This window comes from Branchiostoma lanceolatum, chromosome 12, assembly GCF_035083965.1.
Source record: "Branchiostoma lanceolatum isolate klBraLanc5 chromosome 12, klBraLanc5.hap2, whole genome shotgun sequence".
NCBI lineage: Eukaryota > Metazoa > Chordata > Leptocardii > Amphioxiformes > Branchiostomatidae > Branchiostoma > Branchiostoma lanceolatum.
This window is the reverse complement of record NC_089733.1, coordinates 17586285-17602588: the sequence shown is the minus strand read 5'-3', so window position 1 is coordinate 17602588 and position 16304 is coordinate 17586285. Positions and strand designations below refer to the sequence as shown.

Here is a 16304-nt window from a genome sequence, read left to right as displayed (position 1 = left end):
GGTGATGAGACGTTATTTGTAAAAAAACATCCTATGATAATCCATATAGTTATAAAGAAAGTGATCTCAAATGAACTCAATGAACAAATGAGCTAATCTTCCACTGGTCGTAACAAAGAAGACAAATGCTATGTACAGTATTTACAGGTTCGTTGTATCAGGGAAATTCCCCAGCTCTTTTCGACAAGCACAATGAACAGTGGACCACAGCTTAACATCCCGTCCTGAGGACTGCAACCCTTTCCAGTAGCGTGGAATTCATACTCATGCCTCCTTGTTGCAGAGACAGCGTCATTAACCACTCGACTATGCACGCTACAGTTGAAACCAACTTTCCAACTGACTAACTTAGTGCAGCAAAGTTCTGACTTTTCTCTCAAAACCTATAGCTACAAATTGTTCAATTCCCAAAGTCACATTTTAGCATGTATTAGCATTTTAAATGGGCAAAGAAAGAGAATACAACGTCATGTATTAGAAAGCAAGTGAAAGAACTGTAAAACTGTTATAGCATTAAAAGTTTAAAAATGCTATAGTGAGCCTTGTTATCAAGTTGTGTTTTGTGAAAAATAAGAGATTTTACCACAATCAAAAAAGCAAGTTCCCCCAAGCTAAGCTAGCATGTCTTGACTACCAGAGAACTTTGTTTTATGATTATAATCAACATGTTTTGATAACACAATCAACATACAAGCCAGAGTTCAATTATCTTAATCAGGTAAAATTTGAACATCAATCTTTTTTCATTCACCAGGCACCAAATTGTCGGAAAACCTCTACTTAGTGGTGGTTTAATCACGGTTTACGCTGGCTGTAAATTAACAATGATGGATTAGCGAGGTAGAGCTGAGGTTACCGAAGAGTCAAGGAAAAGACAAGAGGCTGATGCATGGGGTATTTACCGCTGACAGATTCCTGGGTTGTCTGGATGAGGAGGGAGTGGGCAGGGATGTTGACAGGGTTCGCTGTGGGAGATACATGGGGAGGGAGATGGGGGGAGACAGCTGGCTCATACCAGCCCACCAGAAATAGGGAATAGTTCCTGGCAGGATTGTCACTACCCATTTGTGTTCTGGGTTCTCTCTGTATCTGTATCTATATAGCCGGTATAACTGCCATTAGGCGTAACACACCAGCTTTGCAGGCACGCGGCGCGGCAGCAGCTGGTTATATTACACCGAACGGTCTGTTACACCTAGTTTTTGCATATCTGACTGCAACCGTTCTTGAAAGCTACTTAGTGATGAAGCTCCTACAGTACTTGATGACAACGAGTTCCATTCTACTATGGTTCTCGGGAAATACGAATTTTTGAACACATCAATCCTTGGCTGATAACTCTGGTACTTAAAAGCATGACTATTTCTAGTCCTCTTCTGAGCTGGCATTAGATACTTATCAGTCGGTACGTCCACAAGTTTATTAGTCATCTTGTACATCATGCAAAGTCTGGACATTGTTCTCCTGTCCTCAAGTGACATCCATTGCAGATCTGCTTTCATTATTATACGGGTTATCCACCGTCTGCTTTTCTTTCCACGAGGATGTTCAAGTTCCATTGTCTGTAGACAAGGATTTTCAGGTTCCATGTTAAGGGCTGTCTCCAATACAATTTTTTTTCCGTCCCACTCATTGTTTGGGAGCCCATGTTGTTAATATTCGTTGTTAAAATTGTCATTTTAATCTTACAAAAATACCTTTTCATCAATTTCATGGTCCTCGTCTTGCCTTGCCTAGATGCCATTCCTCGTAGTAACCATAGTAACCAGAGGATAGCCAGCAGTTGCTGTGGAGGATGGTACCCAGGCTATATATAGGTCTTGCCAGCCAGCAGTACACTTGTTTGATAGACTCAGTGCCTCTGCCAGTCACGCTCACCCTAAAACCTTTTCCTTGTCAGGACCTTTTAGTTTATTAACCTTAGCTGCGCTGCCAATCAATGGCAAAGACAAGTGGGAAATGCATAGAACTCAAGTCTTGTTTTGCTTCTATCTGCCAACTTGAAGTATCTGTCACAAGATTTATCAAGATTATATCAATTTTTTCACTTGTTACCAGAACCTTTGGTGTTAATAAAACTTATTTCCAATGCAAGAACAGTCAACAAACGTTGCTATTTTCCGTATTGCTCTGCTTGGTCGCATATTTTTAGTTACAGTACTGTCAGTAAATAATGACTCCTTAATTTGAGTTCATTCTTGATAGACATGTATTCGATATTTGAAGATCTGGTGTACGTTCAATTGTGCCTTGTCAGTATTTGTGCATATTTACCATAACAGGTGCCTCATAATAGTGTACAATGTACGGTACAATGTACTGTACATAAAGCTTAGACAAGGGGACTAGACGGGCAAAACTTTTCGCAGTGGTTTTAAGTTTGCGGTGAAGTGTTTACTGTGAAAATTGTGAACATAAAACCACTGCAAACATTTCTGCATTTGCAATACAATGAAGTGCAAATAGTCTTAATTTTTACCATGCACAGATACCCTCCAAGCAGATCTATAGGTGGCAAGACAGTATCAAAAGGGCCGACCTGTATCAAAAACCACCGGAGATAACTGGTTGGCCCTTTTGATACTGCCCCTTTTACGTAGAGCGTAATCGGCCGTTTTAATTTTACGTAGAGCGTTGCCGACCACTCCATAATTTAGCGTAGAGCGTAGGGGGGCTTTCTGAATTTAGCGTAGAGCGTAGGGAGGCTTTCTGAATTTAGCGTATTACGTAGCCGGCCCTCCGAATTTAGCGTAGAGCGTTGTCGGGACCCCCCCATGCAGGCCCTACTGATAGATCTGCTTGGAGATTACAAGTACCCTTCCTTGTTCAGCTGTCTGCCATAACCAGAACTTGGCACCGAGTCAGAGGAGGAAGACTTATGATTGTCTCCTGATCCTAACTCTGTTCCCCTAATGGTGTCTCCCCCCAGAAGCAGGATGGAGATATTTCACCCAGGCGCCACGACCTGACAGTCAGACAGTCAGACACCCTTCTGTCTGGGGAAACCCCACTCACACCGAGGACAACATTCATCACCAAACTCTCCACTGTTCTGGCAGCTAGACAAGATGCTACTGTTTACAGGGGTCATCCTCCCCTGACCTCACAAATTAGGCGCTGAAGGTCCTCTGTCACTGGTGGTGACCCTGAAGCATATATCACTGCTGGTTATAAACAAGGACACCAGTACCCTTCTAGAACTGACCCACAAGTCTTTTTAAAGTCGTAGTATGCTTGTATGTACCATACAGTCAGCAATCATTTGTTGTGTTGTTTATCACAGTTATCACCACGGCGATGATGTGTTTAATATATCATAGGAGATGTACTATAAGGCATGTATCAAATTAGACACTGTCAGCGGTCGTGACCCTGAACCATATATCACTGCTGGTTATAAACATAGGACACCAGTCCCCCTTCTAGAACTGACCCACAAGTCTTTTTCTGTCAGCTTAAACGTTGTCATCTGATTGTATATATCATACAGTCAGCGATCATTTGTTGTGTTGTTTATCACAGTGATCACCATGGCGATGATGTGATAAGTGTAATATATCATTGGAGATGTACTAAGGCATGTATCAAATTAGACACTGTCAGCGGTGGTGACCCTGAAGCATATATCACTGCTGGTTATAAACAATGGACACCAGTCCCCTTTCTAGAACTGACCCGCAAATCTTTCTGAATTAGCTTAAACGTTCCGAAAATAATTAGCTTAAATGTTGTCGTCTGCTTGTATATATCATACAGTCAGCAATCATTTGTTGTGTTGTTTATCACAATTATCACAATGGCGATGATGTGATAAGTGTAATATATCATTGGAGATGTACATGTATCAAATTAGACACTGTCAGCGCTGGTGACCCTGAACCATATATCACTAGTGGTTACAAACAAAGGACACCCAGTCCCTCTTCTAGAACTGACCCGCAAATCTTTTTAAATTAGCTTAAACGTTGTCGTCTGCTTGTATATATGTATACAGTCAGCAGTCTCATGTCGTCATTTGTTGTGTCGTTTATCACAGTTATCACCACGGCGATGGTGTGTTAGTGTAATATATCATTGGAGATGTACTAAGGCATGAATCAAACGTTGCTCGGAGCGACAGGAGAAAGATAGATCTGGCGGTTGCCTTACCGTAGCGTGCGGAAAAAAGAATGGTCGCCTCAAGTTGCCCCAGGGCAGAAGTAGGATGATGTATTTCTGTGAAACCAATCTTTGAGGCTGAGTAGTGTAGCATGTCACTTGGGTTTACAGTCCTGAGGCTGAACGGGTGGCTGCCCTGTCTTCTTTCTATCTTTATTTTCCAGTCCTATTATGAACAAGACATTCTTTATCTCCCGAAGTACTAGCATGTTGTCAACTGTGTATTTATAGTGTTTTGCTGAATCTTTTGTTTTGCTTATTTTCCTCGTGTCATGAAATGTTGAATAATTAATTTCTTTCACATTTTATGGACAAAAGGTGTTTACAATATTTGTGTCAAGGTCAGCTATTTTGTGCTGAAGGTCATTACATATGATAATCAAATAGATGTCTATCTATTTGTTTGAAGAAGTAAATGTGTTTTTAATGGGGACCATATTTTTTGCAGTTAGTGTTAATGATGATTGGTTCTGAGCATCAATAGCTTTGGGTTGAACCCTTGTGCACTAAATTGTGTGCAATAATGAAAAATATAAAAGAAGATAAGACAAAAGATAAGATTAATCCTTTTAAAACAACAATAATATGTTGATAATATATACAAAGTAACATAAGAATCAACATTGGAGACTTTAAGTACAGCAATTTTATTGATATTCATAAACAGAAGTAGCGGTATTTATTCATTTATTGAATGTATATATGTATTCAATGTACAGTTTATAGGACCTAGTACAGAGCAGTATGATGCCTGTGTGTGTGTTTCCCACCTTTCCATTAGACGGCGATCGCAGATCAACCGTACAACAAACAATATTGTATTTGTGTGACCCTTGATAAGATGTAAAAGTATGATTTAAATGACGATAAACACACAAAATGTAAAAGAATGGTGTCTTTTTCTTTATCTATGAAATTCGTGGAGTCATCTGTCAAATCTTTGGTAATAGCCTGGAGTCCAGCCTTGTTGAGCTTTGGTCTACTCTCACTAGCAACGTTGGGAGCAGACCAAAGCTAAGAAGGATGGACTCCAGGCTAGAGTTGACAAGGTGTGTGATAAACGATGAAGTTACAAATTAATGCACCTGATGATTTATATGGAGACTTTTATATGGAGTGATTTAACAGACCACAAAACACACAAAATGTAAATGTTTTATCTATGATGATCTGTCAGCTAAGAAGGCTGGACTCCAGGCTAGTTGAAAAGGTGTGATAAAGGATGAAGTTACCTGATGATGTATGTGGAGACAGTGAGGAGATGGCAGATGATGGAGCGGGGATGAGGTAGAGAGATAGATGAGAGGGTGTAGGTTACATGGTAACAGGTCTTGACACCGTTTTATGGAAGTTAAGGGCTGAAAAAGGGTGGGTCAGGTGCAGCTCTAGATTTTCACCTCTTCTGGTGGTTTGATGGAGCAAATGTAGGGCCGACGGCGTTTTCATTGCCAGTTGTACGTCTACCCTGGAGGTAGGTTACGGCGGGTCGTAAACATGCCCGGTGTACGCCGCCGCGGGCGCCGATTTACACAGCAACGGATGGCATTGTTCGCTGATGTCTAATACTGTATGTTAAGAAATTGTCCTTGTGTATATCAGGCCTTTTTAGAGCACTGAATGCTAGATCAGTCTAGGAGGGGGGCCTAGGGTATGCTTTCGTTGGAGATTTTGAAGTTTTCAATCTTCGGAAATGCTATGTCCCACATTTTGAAGGGTGGATTTCATCTGGCTACATTCAGATTTTGCTGAAGTTTTGGGGCACTCACTCACTATCCGGTTTAACGTCTAGAGCTGACATTGGATATTACTTGAATGTCTTCATCTATTTTTATCTCCATGAAAAATGGAGATATTGTTTTGGGTGTGTCTGTCTGTTTGTGTTTCCGGACTACTGTAGCCAGCATAACTCAAGAACCTCTGGATGGATTATGATGATATTTGGTGTGTGGGGAGGTGTTGTGAAGCCGAAATTCAAGGCCGATTTTGGGCCCCCTTGTATGTGACCTTGGTACTACAGCAGAACTTCAACTTTTTTTCTTCTGTAATTATTCCTGGAAATGAATTAAAAGGAATTATTCCACAGTTTGCAATTGAAAATGCGGCCATATTTCAGGGATAAAATCTAGCCTTAGAGTGAAACTTTGTTACCAAATAATGTTGCACTGTTCAGAATTTGATGTGTCAGTTCATAGGAAGAAAAATATGTAAACAAGCACTATAATAAGCCTTCAGCTGCAGGATACAGTGTCTTGTTTGTTTGTGTTAGTCAGAAATAGATATTGTTGTAGTTACCACAAAAGGGTCTAAAAGGGTTTGACATGATTCTATATGTGTTATGATTTCCTTGAAAACTCTGATGTGTAAAAATATGACATATGAAGTACTACAATCAACACTTTTGTGATCTTAGATTATTTTAGTTAAATAGTGTATTTTTACGCTGAGCTCATAGAAAATAACATAATTTCAGTTTCATATATTATAGGCAATTGAGACTATAGGCTATACTTTGATATTAATAACTGCATTTTCTACCCTATTTTTGATCCTGAAAATATCGTAAAATCGCATGATTGTATAGGGCGCGTACAAAATTGCATGGGGAAGTTACACTTGGTACTCGGAAAGGGTACAATTTAGATTGTCATGTAATGGTAGGTTGTTATTTTCACTGATGCATAAATTGCAGATGTAATGAAAGGATGCTCGATATAATAGTAGAAAAAGGGTCTCTGAAGTGATCCCCAGGGAAGGCTGTGACAGCACCGTTGGCATTGATGTCAGAAAGATGTTATCTTTTGGAAACTATCTTCTTTGAGGATATTTTCTGTTCGGAGAAAGCAGAAATTTTGGTACTACTGTCAAACCTGGCCAAGAAGACCACTCAGGGGACTGATAAAATCTGGTCTTTGTGGACAGGTGGTCACTACGGACAGGATTCTGAATGCTTGTGTTAATGGAATCAGTGGGAAGAATTATCAAAAGGTGCTCACATTGGCCAGGTGGTCCTTATATAGAGGTGGTCACTTGTACAGGTTTATGATACTGTACTGAACAAGACATTATAAGCCGTGGTCCACTGTTCATTGTACTTTTTGAAAAGAGCTAGGGGAATTTCCCCTGTACAATGAACTTGTAAATACTGTACATATCGTCTGTCTTCTCTGTCACAACCAGTGGAAGAAGAGCTCTTCAGTGAGCTAAACTGGATTGAGATCACTTTTACTTTCACTGTATTTCTTCCCAGAAACTGTTTTTAATCAGACTTTACTTCTAGACTCTGTTTTCATTTTCATCTTCCATTCAGCATTTCTTTATTTCTTTAATTCTTTTTTTTTCTCTCTCTTAATTGGTTTTCCAAAATAAATTATAAATTCATATACTAACAGAATATGGACATACATGGGTCACAACAAGAATCAGATAAAAACCGGGACAATGTGTACACATATACTTACAAAAAATCTTTGATTCTTTAAAGCCTGAAACCAACAACCAATTAGATTGTCTTGGCCTTGCCCACAATTGTCCGAGGCAAAACCGTTTCTTGTTAGATTGCAGTTACATGGATTATCTAGACAGTAGAATAATTACATAGATTGGATCAGACACAAACCAGACCACCCGTATTACGCAATTTTCCATTCTACATCCCATATTAAATGTAGCTTTTATGGATTGGTCTTTTCCTTTCATTGGCATCGTGTTGGCATAATGCTTTATAGGGTGTTTGGCCTTAGAACTCATAGGTTCGAATCTTCGCACATGCCACCAACGTTGTGCCCTTGGGAAAGGCACTTTACAGGACTTTCCTCACTCCACCCAGGTGTAAGAGAATGGGTACCTGACTTCGGTCGGAGAGGCAAATGGAGGTGGAACTAGGGGGATGGTAGCCTGAGTGTCATCCTGTTTAGTTCTAGGCTCTACCTTCACGGAATAGGATGACACAAGGTAGAGCAGGAACTAAACAGGATGACACTCAGGCTAGAGGGATGGGCTCCACTTTCCAATCAATACCTGAGGCCCTAGACACAGTGGATAACAACCCACTGTGCCTATGGCCTCAAAAAGGCTATGGGATTATCTTTACCTTTTTTCACCTGTACACAAAAGTACTTGAAATAAATAAATTCCTTGCTAGACATTGTGTCCTTGGGAAAGATGCCTCACACAACTTTCCTCACTCCATCCAGGTGTAAAAAAAAGTGGGTAGCTGACTTCGGTTGGGGAGGTAAAACGCGGTGGAAGGAGAGGGATGGGCTCCACCTTCCCACATAACAACTCACTGCCCCTACTGCCTTTTAAAAAGGCCTTGGGACTATCTTTACCTTTTTTCACCTGTACACAAAAGGTGAAGGATGTGTGTGTGTATGTGTTCTATAATTGACTAGGATTTGTATGAAGTGTGATATACTCCTGGGACCACTCTGTCTTTGACGAAAAACACAAGTCATGACCCAGAGATTGTGGTGGCATGGTTAACTTGTTGGTAACATTAATTTTGAACGATGGCTTCTTTTATACATCAGGCAGTTTTTGACAGTCGTATAACACTTTGTCTGACAGGTTATTTTAACTACACGGGGAAGGGTGTAAATTATTCCATCTTTTGTCATGGTTGTGCATCAATCAGGGTGAAACTGAGGTAGTCGATTGGGGGTAAGTTATCTAGGAAAATCTGTAGGGCGAGGCTCCTAGCTTGTTTCATAGTGGAAGGGTTTTGTACAGACCCTTGTAGTGCCAGCAGCACATAAGTTTTGTAGCAGGGCATACATTTTTATTATTGGGAGGGTTTGCTAGCCCTTCCCCTTTTCCGGTCCCTTGTTCAACGAATACAAGACCCCCATTCTATGTCCCTTCCGAAAGACGGGTGCAGCCCCAACTGAGATGTCCTGACCCAGGATTGAACCAGGGTCTCCCAGTTAGCAACTTCATTAGTAAGGCTAGTGTAAAATTGTGGTAAAGATATGTTAATAAGTATTTGAGTGGAAGATATATTCACATTAGGTATGGTTTCTATCACTATCACCAACAGGTTTCCCAGTAACCGCCCTTAAGAATTCAGATGCCATCTGCACACCTGTACTGCTTTAGAATATAGATAATTTGATACAGGTTACTTCATCATGCAGGTGTGAAAATGCAGGCCAATCAAATTCCCTTTGAAAACTCAGACAGATGTCAGCAGACAATTATGAAAAATTCATGAGCAACGCCTTGCCAATGACACTGAGTTTGAATGTGCGTGAAAGAGTGTATAACGTGTCAAATTGCCTACAATACAGATGAAATAAGTTGTAATTACACACTTGTTTGGGCACATTTGGCGTAGCTGCGTTGTCGGCAATTTGTGTCACTTTGAAAAAGCGTTTCCTGTCTTTTGCACCTTTTAGATGCCCAAGTCCTTTTCCTGAACGACAGTTTTATTGCCAACTTAACAGCCAAGATAGCACGCCGATGTCGTAATGTTAGCACATACAGGATGAGTGAAAGGTTTATTGAGAAGACAAGCACATTATGATAGAATAACATTCTTAAAAAGACGTTTCTATTGAAAAATAACAGAATTCATAATTATTGCAACCAAAAATGCACAGAAAAATGTCATTTAGATTTCGGGTAAGTGAAAAGTTGGTTCAGGCAAGTAATTTTCTATGTACTTACCGGATAGGGCAAGTGAATTTTTGAAAACTGTCTTTGCAGCCAAAGCTGAATTGCGTACATGTTTTACAAATGGTACTTAACAAAAAACGTTTATTACGTAATAGTACTCAAGGTTCAGGTTAACATTTGTTTAATTTTACCATTTTACCCAAATTTTAATTCTATAAAAACACAATTTAACACATCTGCTTACTACAGAAGGTCAGCCTAGGTTCACGGTGTGTGTACAAGTCTAGTCTAGTTAGTATTTGAAACAGTTAACACGTTCATCCCTTTGCGAAAAAGAGAATAGCAAAAAATAATGACTGTTTAAAAAAAATGAAAACCAACGACTCAATTATCGGAATAATGTTCCCCTTTTTACGATAAAAAAAGGTTAGCCTAGGTTCACGGTGTGTGTACAAGTCTAGTCTAGTCTAGTTAGTGTTTGAAACAGTTAACACGTTCATCTCTTTGCAAAAAAGAGAATAACAAAAAAGAATGATTGTTCAAAAAAAAAAAAAAAAACCAACGACTCAATTATTGGAATAATGTTTCTCAAATTGTGAAGAAAAGAATTCCAATACGAGACATTCACCCCAAGATTCCTTATCAGCCTTGTTCCCAAGTGTAAATGATATTAGGTTCCATCGTCTGACAGTCTCGTATTCCATCTAATCCCCGCTAATACTTCCCCTATCTTTCTCTTCCTCGTTCCCAACAAATATTAGCAGAAGTTGATCTTCATTATATCCTGTTCACGGCAGACGAGCATGACATTAATCCGCCAATATGACATTTGAGTCTTATCGTAATTTTGACGCATATTATTTCATCCTGAGATGAGGGGAAGAAGATTATCCCTACACGATGATGAGCCGTGATAACCGGATGATCTACTTTTGTTGTCACGGCGATGTCAACTCCTACACAAGTCAGCCCAGATTTGTCGAAACGTTAAAGTATAAAAGGTTTTCTACTAAAGCATTGGATCTGGCATTGGATCAACAAGTGCTAGAACTGTGAAGTATTCTGTTAGTGAACGGCGATGTCAACTCCTACACAAGTCATCCCCGATTTGTCGAAACGTTAAAGTATAAAAGGTTCTCTACTAAAGCATTGGATCAACAAGTGCTAGAATTGTGAAGTATTCTGTTAGTGAACGGCGATGTCAACTCCTACACAAGTCATCCCCGATTTGTCGAAACGTTAAAGTATAAAAGGTTTTCTACTAAAGCATTGGATCAACAAGTGCTAGAATTGTGAACTACTCTGCTGATTTAAAGATGGAAGAGACAGATGAAGAAGAATTGGTTATGGGAGAGGTTTCTTCCAGTTAGGAAGATGACTTCTTTTTTTTTCTCAGGTCTTTTACTTAGCCTTCCGTCACGTTTCTTTGATAAATGTTGTTGGACTGTTTTCAGCAATGCTACATAGGGATGTTTCAAAAGCAAAACTTGGTGTTTAAGAATGAATTGACTAGTTTGAAAGTTAAATGTTCACCCGTTAGGAACTTCTACAAGTAAATACATTCAGTGGTAGGTAAACTGTTGATGTTTATTTTTGATGTTCAATATTGACATTATATAATAGAAATGTTATTGATACTCTCACAAGTTGCTGACAGTGTATAAAACCAGTTACACAATTAAACATTCATGATAAAGTACATATTGTATCTTTGGACATTTATTACGTTTACCTTTGCAATGGTGTTCTTTAACACAAGCGATTACAGGTTAATCTCTCTATAAAATCATCAGGTAAAGGGGCACCCATCTCCAAGGCAAACTACACGTGTTTACCTTTGCAATCAAAAAAAAATTATGGTAACAGTTCTTTAGCGCCAGCGATTACAGGTTAATGTCTCTATAAAATCATCAGGTAAAGGGGCACCCGTCTCCATGGCAAACTACACGTGTTTACCTTCGCAATCAAAAACAATTCTGGTAACAGTTCTTTAGCACAAGCGATTACAGGTTAATCTCTCTATAAAATCATCAGGTAGAGGGGCACCCGTCTCCATGGCAAACTACACGTGTTTACCTTCGCAATCAAAAACAATTCTGGTAAACAGTTCTTTAGCACAAGCGATTACAGGTTAATCTCTCTATAAAATCATCAGGTAAAGGGGCACCCGTCTCCCCTGTGGACGTAGCTAATACTGCTCAAGTACGGGCACTGTCACAGCAAATCATCCCCGGTTAGGACAGCCCTGACACCGGGAGGGAGGATTACCACCGCTCTCAATCGCACGCAGGTTCCAACCCCAAATTAATTTGGCAGTTAGGAGTCCACACATGTTTGGCCGGCGCGGTAATGGAGCGAGCCGTCCACGGCCGGACCTTATCTCTGTGGCGGTGCATTATCGGCATCCCTGCGTGGATTGGGAAAATGGGTCCCGCCGCACTTACGGTTGTCTATAATTCATGAGGCGCTGCCGTGGTGAGGGTGTGTGTGGCAGGGAAGTGTCTGTTTGGATTGTGTCAGGCGTGGCAGGCCCAGGCTGGCTGGGGGCACACCTGGCCTTACCTGTCAGAACTGCTGTGAGGACGTACGCGCGTCGTGTCGAGGGGCGGATCAGCCACGTCTGATAGCATTTCGGTTGGGTTAACGGTGTTTGGATGGAGTGTAACAAACACAGCGCAAACGAACTGGGAAAAATGGGATTTCAAACAATTTAAGGGAGATGGAAGAAGTAGCACAAAACTCTGTGAGGACGTAGGCGTGTCGAATCGGGGGATGGATCCAGCACGTCTGATAGCATTTCGGATGAGTTAAAGGAAACCCAAGCAATATTAGGGCCCAAAAATCGTATTTTGAAAGTCAATTTATTCAGTCATTTCTATGCATGATTAGTTCAAACAACACTCACAATGTATAGCAACGTCCATGATGCAAACTTTATTTCCATTTTTGGGCCCTCAATGTTGCTTTGATTGCCTTTAACAGTGTTTGGATGGAGTGTAACAAGCACAGCACAAAAGGACGGGGGAAATGATTTCAAACAACAAGGGAGATGGAAGTAAATGCACAAAACAGAAAACTCTGGAGGAACACTGCTTGCCAACTGATACAACATAAGTTGTGGGAGGACTTAAGGCCACACCAATTTGATTTGTTGTTGCTCGTATTTTTTTCCAGCTAAGCATCTTTTTTTCTTTAAACCCGAGAACCAACAAATCAAATTGGTGTGGCCATAAGACTAAGTAAGAGCTACCAATCGTTGTCACCTGAGGTGAGTGACGTAAATGTCACATTGACAGGCCCAGCCCTTAATGCCTTATCTCCCTGGACAGTTGGGTACCAGGTGAGAGGAGGGCGTGCCCCCACACGTCAGCGGAAGATCGTCCTGTCATGTAGGATGGCACCTGATGGACTCTTCTCTCTCAGTTGAGCTGTCAGCTTCCTTAATGTGTAGAAGGGTTGGGGACTATAAAGGCCTTTTGGTTGAACTGTGCCAATTGGGTGGTTGTAGCGCTAAATTTGACACACTAAGTGACATAACTATTTGGGATAGAAGAAACAGAACAGGAGGACAAGATATTCCAAAAGAAATCCTTCCAAAAAAGTGTTAAGATTTGTGTAATTCTATTTGTTAAGAAAAAAAAAATTTCACAATCTATTAAGAAGATGCTGTAGACAAGAGGACAAGTTATTCTAAAAGAAACCCTTTAAGATATGTACAATTCTATCTGTTCACCCTAAAACAAGTGCAGAATATTTCACAATCATCTAAGAAGATGATGTAGACAAACACACTGAGAAATGTCTTAGAGAGCATGGCCCATAGCTCCTTTCTTTTTTACAAAAAAAAAGGTCTTCATGAAATTTGATAGTGATGAAATATGAAATATAATCCCAACTGTCAGTCTGATATGGTCCAGACACAGAAATACAACCTTGGCCTTTCATTGCTCTTGTCCACAGTGATGTTACCCAGACAGCAATGATGTCACTCTCCCCTACTCTCCAAGCAGAGGTTGGTGGGGCAGATCGTCACTGTTAGCCCCATCAAACTCTCCCCCAGCTTTGTCAGTCATTCCAAAACTGATGTAGAATTTCATATTTTTTATATGTTAAGGCGACGCAAATTTGATTTCTTGGTTCTGGGATTTTTTTCAAAAATGCTAGATTTGCCAAATGACAGTTACTCAAGCAAGTGGATAAGATTTTGAGACGCTGTCTTTCCCCAGAGACTAAAGGGAGGAACTGGAGAACCAGTCTGAAACGTCAGTCTGAAACATTATACCCCCTGGAAGGGGGTAGCCTCTCTGTATACATGAGTCACATGACAGTTTCTGTCAAATGATGATACAGTCAGATGACACAGTAAGTAAAATGATACCGTGACATTTCTGTGACCTTGACATACTTTCCTGTTTTCCTACAGGTGAGGATGTTGGGAGGGATGTCCCTGTAGCTCAACCGGTAGCAGCCTCACAGACGAGCTCTAGCAGCCTCACGATTAAGCTCCTGGTTCCGATTACTGGCTAACTGAGAGACCCCGGTTCAATCCAGGGAAGGACATCTTGGTTGGGGCTACACCTGTCTTTTGGAAGGGACTGAAGGCCATGGGACTACAAATTACCATACACATAGATCTCCGAAGAGTCATCTAGGAGTGTTCCTGTCATTGTTGCCTAGCAACACAACACCACACCCATTACACCTGTATGGTCCATGTAATCAATCCAGACTGTGTGCCTACATGCAATCCTACATAAGTGCTTCAAATTTGCAGAGGAATAAAGTGGAACAAATCAAATTATACATTTAAGAAACAGCCACTTGATAGCATAGATTTGTGCATGTACTAGTGTGTTGATCATGTGTTTGTGTTTTCTTGATTAAAGAGATTATCTGTGATACCAGGAAAAATGCTCAACATTGAGTTGTTCAGATATGGTAACAGTTTAGACAAGCAAAAGTACTGGAGGTCAATTTTCTATAATGCTGGAACTAGCCTGCAAGTGAAGGCAATAGCTTGTTACATTATGTCAAAAACATGATAGTAGTATCCTCATTGCCCTAAATCATCAAGACTTATTCTGAATGCCATAAATGATTTGTACAGTTTCTAGATCTCTTTGATTTTCACCTGACTTTGTCTTTTTTGCAGATTTTTCTAGATGTAACATTTAAAGAAGACATCAAATAGAGTCCATTCCGAGTCACCGTGAGGGTTTTATAATAATATTTGTAATCATTTTGAAAAATTTCTAATAAAAGAATATCTGACTGGCAATAGTTCTAAATTTTTCTAAAAGATCAAATACAAAAATATTAATTCATTTGAATTTAATTAGATAATTTAGAAATATTTTGAAAGTAAATGTACAAAAACCTCTTTATTTATAATAATTTCTAAACATCTATGTGATTATTTAACTTTTAGAAATATAAACAAAAAATGGTAGAAAATGGTTAACAATGGTAGAATGGTGATTGCCCCCATAAAAGTAGGTGCTAATCTGGCCCTTCTGTCTGCCTTTGTACATCTTTAGATTTCACTGCAGGACACCGCTCGGTCCTTTGTGGAAAGCATTCTTCCCTAAACTTCGCAAGGATGTGTGAATTACTTTCTTCCCAGCCCTCTGACCTATTTATAGAGATGTTACAAATAATGGTAGAAAATGGTAAGAAATTGTAAAAAATTGTAAATAATGGTAGAATGCTGTTACCATTATTTAGAAACCATTGTAAATATCATATTCTACATCATGAATATTTCTAAAGTTTTAGAAAACTTAAGAAATATTTAGAAAGTTGAAATCACATTCAAAATATTTCAAAAGTATCAAATCTCTTACACAAATAATAACAATAACTTGAAAATAGTTCTAAATTATGACAATAACAACCCTCGCGGTGACTTGGAATGGACTCTAGTATCAAACCTGTGAAAAAAGATTCTGTATGCCTGAGTCATTTGCGAGGTAGCCATCACCTTTGTGAACCAACTGAACTTTAGATAAGTACTAAAAGCAGTGACCCCCTGGGAGGGTTGTGAACTTTACCTGTGACCCCCCTGGAATTGTGACTCACTTATTCGTGAAATTGAGACCATATGGTGGACGATGATCCGATGTGAATGTCATCTGATCATATTGTGCTTTAAAAAAAAAAGAATAGTACGCCTGTATATTGTCCTTATAAGATATACACCCCGATACAGGCACATCAGATCCTGATCTCTTTCCCAGCATCATTCTTGACTACTCAGGGAACGAGACTTCAAAGGAACTGCCGATGTGAACGATAATTGTAGCTCGTGAATGATGTAAAATGTTATCACAATACTCCTTTTTAATTGTTTTGTTTTCAATAAACCAGAAAAATAAATTGTATTTCATTGCCTTTCTAAGTTGGTTTCAATTTTCTAGTTTTTTATTGTCTAAAATTGAGTAAAAACCGCTTTTAAAACTTTCATTTTCAGTGGTTGAGGCGACTTCTTAGCTGTTCCGAGTGCCTGTCCAAGCGTGTAGTGTTGACATTAACGA

The 16304-nt window shown here is 39.7% G+C and overlaps 1 long non-coding RNA gene across 1 annotated transcript in view; it reads left to right on the top strand.

Moving 5' to 3' along the window:
- LOC136446623 (uncharacterized) overlaps positions 1-14958 on the top strand; it is a 42145-nt gene extending 27187 nt beyond the window's left edge. The window contains exon 3 of the long non-coding RNA XR_010757610.1: positions 14195-14958. This is a non-coding gene — a long non-coding RNA (uncharacterized lncRNA). The remainder of the gene's footprint in view (positions 1-14194) is intronic.
- Positions 14959-16304: the final 1346 nt, after the last annotated feature.